The sequence below is a fragment of the Nicotiana sylvestris genome, chromosome 9 (assembly GCF_000393655.2).
Source record: "Nicotiana sylvestris chromosome 9, ASM39365v2, whole genome shotgun sequence".
NCBI lineage: Eukaryota > Viridiplantae > Streptophyta > Magnoliopsida > Solanales > Solanaceae > Nicotiana > Nicotiana sylvestris.
This window is the reverse complement of record NC_091065.1, coordinates 181,573,158-181,581,497: the sequence shown is the minus strand read 5'-3', so window position 1 is coordinate 181,581,497 and position 8,340 is coordinate 181,573,158. Positions and strand designations below refer to the sequence as shown.

Below are 8,340 nucleotides of genomic sequence, written 5' to 3'. Positions count from 1 at the left end.
TTCACTGATTTCGAGGATTGAGTTTGTTTTCATTAGTTAACTGCTTTCCCGTCAATTCTTGTTTTCCTTTCCTATTATTAATATTATTATTATTAATATTATTGTTGTTGTTGTTGTTGTTGTTGTTGTTGTTGTTGTTATTGTTGTTGTTGTTGTTATTATTATTATTATTATTATTATTATTATTATTATTATTATTATTATTATTATAATAATAATAATAATAATAATAACACTGCGTACAGGTCATTATAAGTGACCCGCCTTAGCCTCGTCACTACTTGGTCGAGGTTAGGCTCGGAAAATACAGAGTATATGGGATTGGTTGTACTCATACTACACTGCACTTCTTGTGCAGATTTTGTAGTCGGTCCTAGCGGCGGTCAGTAGATTGCTCGGATTTGGTGAATTGCGGAAACTTGAGGTACAACTGCACAACGTTCACAGCCCTGAAGCCCCCCTCTACATTACTCTAGTTGTTTATTTCATTGCAGATAGTTATGCTTTCATTCAGACTATTATTTGTAGTACCCTAGTCGCCCGTGTACTTGTGACACCAGATCTGGAATTGTATCTAGATATCGTTGTTATTTTAGTTTACTCACTCTATTTAAGTTTATTCAGTTTCTTGGTTATCATTTAATTTGAATTGTTAAAAATAGTTAAAAACTATTTCTAACGTTGGCTTGCCTAGTAAGTGAAATGTTAGGCGTCATCACGATCCCGAGGGTGGGAATTCCGGGTCGTGACAATGTTAGACTATATATAGTTTGGCAATGAAGATAAAAATTACTTAGTCCATGAAGTCCTTTAGCGAAATGCCGTTTGCCTTTTTTACCCTTTAAAAATAGAGTTCATACGAGATAAAATAGTTATTTAATTATTTTTTTAATTTTAGTTATTTAAAATCTAATATCTTTTATTTACCAAATCCTTCCTTATTTGCATTGTGTACAAAATCTTAATATTTAAAACTTAAAAATCTATTCAGATTTCACCATATCAATTAAATACAAACGTAGAATAAACACATAAAATTATCACTAACCTAAATATCTCAACCTTTATGCAAATTACCTTACACATATAAACCAATTGACGATGGAAAATTATTAAAAGATAATGAATACTTATGTAGGTCTACTTATATAATTAAATAAAGAAACATATATAAATATTCTAGCTCTATATGTCATATAGGAGTGTTAAAATAAAAATACAATCATGTACAAATTGAAAATAAGGAAATATCGCATATATATAGGAAAATATTAGACTTGTGTAAGATAAAGTGTCTTACTTTATTGAGTAATTAAATTATTAAGATCAATAATCATTATATTTAAAAATTAATATTTTTTTTTCATTTTTCTTTTATAATAACTCGAACATAATTTTTAATATAAAATTTATATAATTCTTTTTAAAATTTTATACTCATTAAGCGGAATTACAAGCGCAATGCGCATACCCTAAAATTAGTTAGATAAAAAGAATGTGGATGATATGATATCTTTCCGCTTCAGATGTGTTTCTTTTTTATAAATTTTACTTTTTAGTCATCTATAAGACAAATTGTTTAAATTCTTTTAATCCTTTTTTTTTCCAACAAATTATTTAATCCTGACCTACTCTCTAAACAAACACAGATTATACCAATAATTCCTCTATTAGCTCCTACTACGTCGTGCAGTTAGGCTATACCCAACTTTAAATGTAGACTTGAATTTTTTATTAGTCGAAGTCGATATAGACACACTATTTCTTTTTCTTTTTTCCATCATATACACAAGATTTCCTCCAAGTAGGAAGTCTACCGCATTCGGTTATATTATCTGCCTTTTAAAATTTTATGTATTTTTTTAATAAAACATATTTAAAAGTTTTAATCATAACAATACTTGTATAAACTATTCTTTATTTATCATTAAGCGTCTCACTTAATTAAAACATAAGGATATCTGGAAGGAAAATAATGACTTTGTGTTTTCTAATACGTCAGCTGTTTAATAATAATTTAAGTTTATCAAACGATTAATATTTGGGATCGAAGGAAGTACATACTTTCCCCGAAGCAAGGACTATATATACATGGACAACAGCAAATGAATTGCATGGTTGGAGATTTCGCTACTGTGGAAATTAATTATGATAACTAAAAATGTATTACATCTTTGATTTTTATTATCTAAAAGCTAAGACAGAGTATTCGCAAGATGAAAAAATATATTATCAAATGTAACGATCGTTATGAAAGGGAGCCTTAGAGCAACGGTAAAGTTGTCTTCGTGTAATTTATAGGTCAAGAGTTCGAGCCGTGAAAATAACCACTAATACTTGCATTAGAATAGGCTGACACGCCTGTTAGGTTGCGATCCTTTCCCGAACCCTGTATGACTGTGGAATACGTTATGCATCAAACTGTCCTTTAACGATCCTTATGCAGGGGGACAAGGTAGAGCAAGTAATGAACAAGCATGCACGTAGCCAAGAAATTAATTTTGATTACAGTATTTTGGTGGCTAGAGATATTTATTTTAAGCATAGTCCTAATATATATTTTTTGATTCTATCAATATCTTTTTGGATTACTGCCTTAGTTAAACAATAAGGTGATCAAATCCCTTATCCGAAATGGTCAACCTTATTACCTCCAAGAAGTACATGCCAAGTAATAAACTCCCAAAATAGAAGTTAGAACTGCTTTTTGTGAATTTGGTTCAATATTTCTAGATGTTCACAAAAGAACAAAAATAAAAATATCTTATAATATGATTTGAAAAACCATACAATACCATGTCACGTTTTATGACCGTGCGTAGCCACAAGGAACTTGTATCAATTGTCTTATGTAACTAAAAAATACACTCTTTGACTTTTTAAGAAATTACATTATTATTACTTAGAGAGGTCATAACTATCTTTTGTTCTGCTAAGCTTTTTTCCTCAATTGCATTTTTCGAAAAATTAACTATAAAAATTGCAATTTACAATTTTTTTATGGAGTTCAAAATATGTAGATATTATTTAAAAAATAAGTAATCAATATTCAAGTTTACATCTAAATTAGATACGTTCTTAATCCATCTTTGGTTTTTCTTGGGGGGGGGGGGGCGGGGGGATGGAGTATTTTATTTTTTTGGAAAGAGTAGTTGCAAAGGTTGATGCAAGTCAAAGGAGATTCTCCTTTTTAGGACACAGACTTACGTATTATAGTTAACGTATTAGATATTGGCGGAAGTAGGATTTTTACTACAGGGATTTAAAAAATTTAAAAAGTGGATGGGAAAAGAAGTAAAGGGAATTTAGCATCTAATATATCTACATAAAAAAAAATTAATCGTATATATACAATGTAATTCTCGGATGAAGGGATTTAGGCAAAACCCCCTTCCGGCCGCCTAGCTACGCTCCTCGAATTAAGTTAGGCCAGTTCCTGATATTATTCTCGAGGAATTTCACCTAATCCTTCTTTAGGTAAACTTGGTTTCTGGATTTAAAGTAAAGGAAAATTTCCTTGTCAACGCATGACGTTATTGTGGTCTTAGTGAACCAAAAAATTTGCATAATTTCAACTCTTAATTTATTCAGTAATTACATAGCTAAGGCCTAAGGGGAATACATATCAGAATGAAGGGGAGTTATTGAAGTTACATATGTTTCCCCTTTCTAAAAAAATCTAGTGTGTAGTTAGTAGGAAGAGACTTTTCTGATATCCATCACTAACTCACCAAAAAAAAAAAAAAAAAAAATTTATGAATTTGGATACTTCTCAATAGTTCTAATATGGTATTTCTTTATATTTTTTCTTTTAAAAAGATGAAGAACGACCAAAAATAAAAGCTGATTAACATACGTTCTAACTCAAATCCGATGAAATTTCGGCAAAATAAAAGGTTTTACAAATTATGGATCAAAATTGACACATTTTAGTACCAGTCTTCGCAAATGACTACGATGATAATTGAATTTGCATGGCCAAATTTATTTCCGACACTAGTGATATAGCCCGCGCTTCGCGCGGTTGTAAATAACATTAGTAATTTATTGCAACTGATATTGTTGTAAACATTTTCGAGATAGAATAGATTATATTTTTCGTGTATATGCATATAGTAACTTTTAATATCTCAATAAATTATTAAAAGCTCATATTAAATAAAGAATATATATATATATCACAAATTAAAGTCCATTTAAAATGGTTAAAAGAAGGGAAAAACATAACAAAAGTTGGAGACATATTCGGCGAGGCCGTAAAGCATGAGTCAACTGACAACAATTAATTATGAGAAGTTTTATTTTGTGTCTCATACAACTAACACTAGTTGTATGAGGCTCCTTTTTGTCTCACAAATTTGTGAATCTCAATCTTACACTTCTGGGTCCACAAAAATCTGGGTCCACAAAACTGTGTGACAAAAAAAATGCCTCATACAACTAGTGTCAGTTGTATGCGACACAAAATAAAATTTTCCAATTAAATATGTCTCTTTGATAGTCCTTATCACAATGAACAATTGTACAAGCAGTGGCTAAGATAACAATTTAAAAAATACAATACTTTGTACTGTAAATCACCAGCCAAGAGTGTAATAAAGGTTAGTTTTGATATATCATTACTATCTTGAGACAAATTAAGCAAAATATTTTTTTTAAAAAAGAACCGGAATTCAAGCAACATATTAAACAGAGGGATTATAAAGAAGGAAATGTTAGTACGATAGACTACAACCGAAAACTAAAAAAGGATGATGAAGCTTACAATGCTATAGTAGAGGAGGCATCAATAAGTCATTATGCCACTACTATACGACTGTTTCAAGTTGAATAGGAATAAGGTTTGTACTAAGAGTTTTTCAGTATAATTTGACTGTTGTTTTTCTCAATAGACCTTGATGATCTAAATTTTCCTCTAAAGTCTAAAGTCTAAACATGCTTTATAACCCTAAAATCCAAACTCTGCAGCTGCTTTTGTTGGTATGATGCGACGATCCAGCGGTTTGAATATCTCAAGCCAAGAGCTCATGAGTAATACCAGAAGTTTGCTCTAATTTAAAATCCTTGGAGAGAAGGCATTCCATATTAAGTCCATTCTTCGATTAAGATCTAACTTCATTGAGAGGAACTACATGAATACACACACAGAATTCAACCATCTTTCTAAAGTTTAACTCCCATCATTTGGAACATAAATTGCAACTAATGACTAATATTTGAGTTTTTGAAAGATTTGAAAAAGTAAGGTTGGAAATATTTTGAAAATTTTACTCTTTGTTGGGCAAAACAGATAAACAACCTTATCCATGTTTGCAAAGTCAGATTTTGCAAACTCTAAAACAAATACCATCTATGTAATTTACCTCAATTTGGTGGTGGAGGGATTGCACCTGGTTAATGATCTCACCAAGTATCAATCAATAGTTTTTCCACACATCTAATTTAAAAAATAATAAACTAACCATATCAGAATTCTATATATTTTTCTCTTAAAAATAATAAACTTCTTGATAGGCTCGTAGCAATAACAGAAGCTAGTATCTGTATCCCAAGACCTTGATGTAGCATTGCATCAAATTCTTCTTGCTTGTTCTACTAACAATAACTTTATTTTGGCTTTAGATAACGTTTGATTTGACCTTCCATTGTATCCCAAGCACTGAGTAGGCAAACACATAAAATTATTTAAAAAGTAAAACATGTATAAACTGCATTCTCCTATACTCTATGAGAACATATTTTAGAAGTTATTGAACTAAGCTTATTCTACTAACAATAACTTTATTTCGGCTTTAGATAACGCTGGTTTTGACCCTCCATTATTAGTAATGTGGCATCACGATTTTACAACATCTTGCAAGTCACTTTAGCTATATATATATATAGTGTATGCAAAATACAGTAATGAATTTGAGAAGGCACAAGGATTAGTATACATCCATTACTCATTTTTTTCATAGACAATATTAGAAACTGAAAAGGATGAGAAGATTAATTGAAGACACTTAATTACTCGCAATAATTAGCAAAGGGGTGTGATAACTTGATGTAATTTTACAATTATAAGAGCAGGGAAAAATATGCAACATTAATGCAGAAAAAGGCAAAAATTGAAAATATAAAGTTAACAAATTGGATTGAAGAAAGCGAGAGAAAGAAATGATATTCTTGCACAATGTGCTATGCCACATCAGTTAGTTTAATCTCAAGAGTATTTAAACTCTAAGTATGCCAAAAAAAGGAAGAAAACATGGAAATTAGTATACTTTTTGCAAAAAGAAGTGGACTAATTGTATCAATAATGTTCTAGGAAGGAGGCAATGTCATACAAAATCGCTTGTACGTGAGAGAAATTAATCAGAATAATTTTCAAAAGTTTTATTAACTGGTGTCAAGCAAGAGAGGAATCTGTCTTGGTCCCTCTTAACAAACTTCACAATTGCTCCATCTGTTGTGTTTTATCAGATATATTATAGCCCATAAGGAATTTGTCCAAATACCAAGCAGCATGAAGAAAGAAACAAAAAGTGTACCATCTTCAGCCTGAGGGCATTTTGCGGTGATAGGAGGAAGAGATGGCAGCATCATCTGGCCGTTGGAGCACGTTCAGTAAGCATACGACATAATTTTATGAAGATCAGATCAGACTTCGTATATTTTCTAGACAAAAAACCGTCATATGCATAACACATACACAAATCGCATTGAATTGCTAGTTTTCAAATAATAATTGCATAAAAAATGAATGAATTAGAGCTGAATAATACTTCCTTACCTTTTTCATGGCAGTGCTTTCTGCCGTTGTTATCTTCGTCACTGCAAAATTTTGCAAAATTGTTTAGATGTTAATGCTGAAATAGAAGAAGGCAAATATAAACGTGCCCACAACAAAAATAAAATTCTGAAGGTGATTATGATGGTTGCGCCTCAACTGCCCCAAACCCACATCAAAAGGACGAGGAAAGCCCCTGGAGTATTAATTAATTATTAATTTTAATTAATTAAAAGAAAAAGAAGAAATGTCAAAAAAAGGAGATAAAAGAGAAATAGGTATACTGGCCTTAGAGGCCTGCCACATCAGCTGTGCTAGGCTCAGCTTTATATATATATATATAGATTATTTATATATATATATATATATATATATATATATAGATTAGTGTAAAACCAACTTTTTGAGACCACTTACTAAGTGCCTCCCAAAAATGTATGCAAGACATCAATTCATCATGCTAATAAGAAAAATGACATTGGATAACCGTTTTAAAAATAATAGTCAAAAAGTATATTTTTATATATTATTTTATGTATAAATATTTTGTATGTTTAATACAAAAATTATTCAAATTTATACATTTTTTAGTTATTGAATATAAATAATTTTTGATGCGGGCTAAAACTGAAAAAAGCTCATGCTTATACAACCTTTTGCTGGCCCAAAAAGTTTGTTGTGAGTTGTTCGTAAGAGTCAGCCCACGTTTCATCGTTGCATTGGGCTTATAATGCATATTTGGGTGAATAACAATAAGATACTTTTGTACCACTATTGATTTTTTGACCACCGTAACAGAAGATTTGGGAATATGGCCCGCTACCATGATTTTAAAGCACGTTCCTGACGGTCCGAATTTGTAGTCAATCTTGGTGATCATCATAAGACACAAACATTTGACGGATCACCACAAATTTTCAGCATTGTGGCTGCAAATTTTGGTAACCGTCAGAATTTCTGATGCTTAAAATAATCTACGAATGTATAATATATATATAATTCATATATATTTTTAATTTTCAGAACTTCTGACGAATGCCAAACTTTTCAACCATAATGCGTAAAATTTCTGATTATCCGTCAAGTTAAGTTATTCAAAAGACGGCTACTTAATAATAAGTTGTATTAGTTGAAACCTCTAGATACTGGAATGCACTTTTCTTGATTGTGAAGTTCAAGAATTGGATTGTTAAACTTAGGTGATGGTGGGATTAATGTATCTATGGATGTGGAAATATTTTTCCAGTGGTACATATCATGTTGAGTTATTTACCATGTAATCTTGTAAGAAATTGAAGAAAAGGTTGTGAAATTTGCTGTGTACTTCATCATCTTCCTGTACATCCTTATATACAATTGCTAAAGAATCAAAAGAATATCAGAAAAGAAAATATCTGTACACTTGTCATATCTAATTGGCCTACTAATAGCTAAAATATTCTTCCTAGTAACAAACTTATATTCCCTCACATGAGGGAAGCTTCTAGTGTTTAATAAATCTGAAGGCCACTATTTAATCCATCAAGAATTAGACTTGTATGATCCAAAGGCTTTCTTTGCTCCACGTG

The 8,340-nt window shown here is 30.8% G+C and overlaps 1 long non-coding RNA gene across 1 annotated transcript; it reads right to left on the bottom strand.

Annotated features, from left to right (window-relative positions):
- Positions 1 to 5,215: 5,215 nt before the first annotated feature.
- Positions 5,216 to 6,898, bottom strand: LOC138877068 (uncharacterized). Its single transcript, XR_011402382.1, has 3 exons — positions 6,776 to 6,898; positions 6,534 to 6,588; positions 5,216 to 5,659 (listed from the first exon to the last, which is right to left on the bottom strand). It is a non-coding gene; the product is annotated as an uncharacterized lncRNA (long non-coding RNA).
- Positions 6,899 to 8,340: the final 1,442 nt, after the last annotated feature.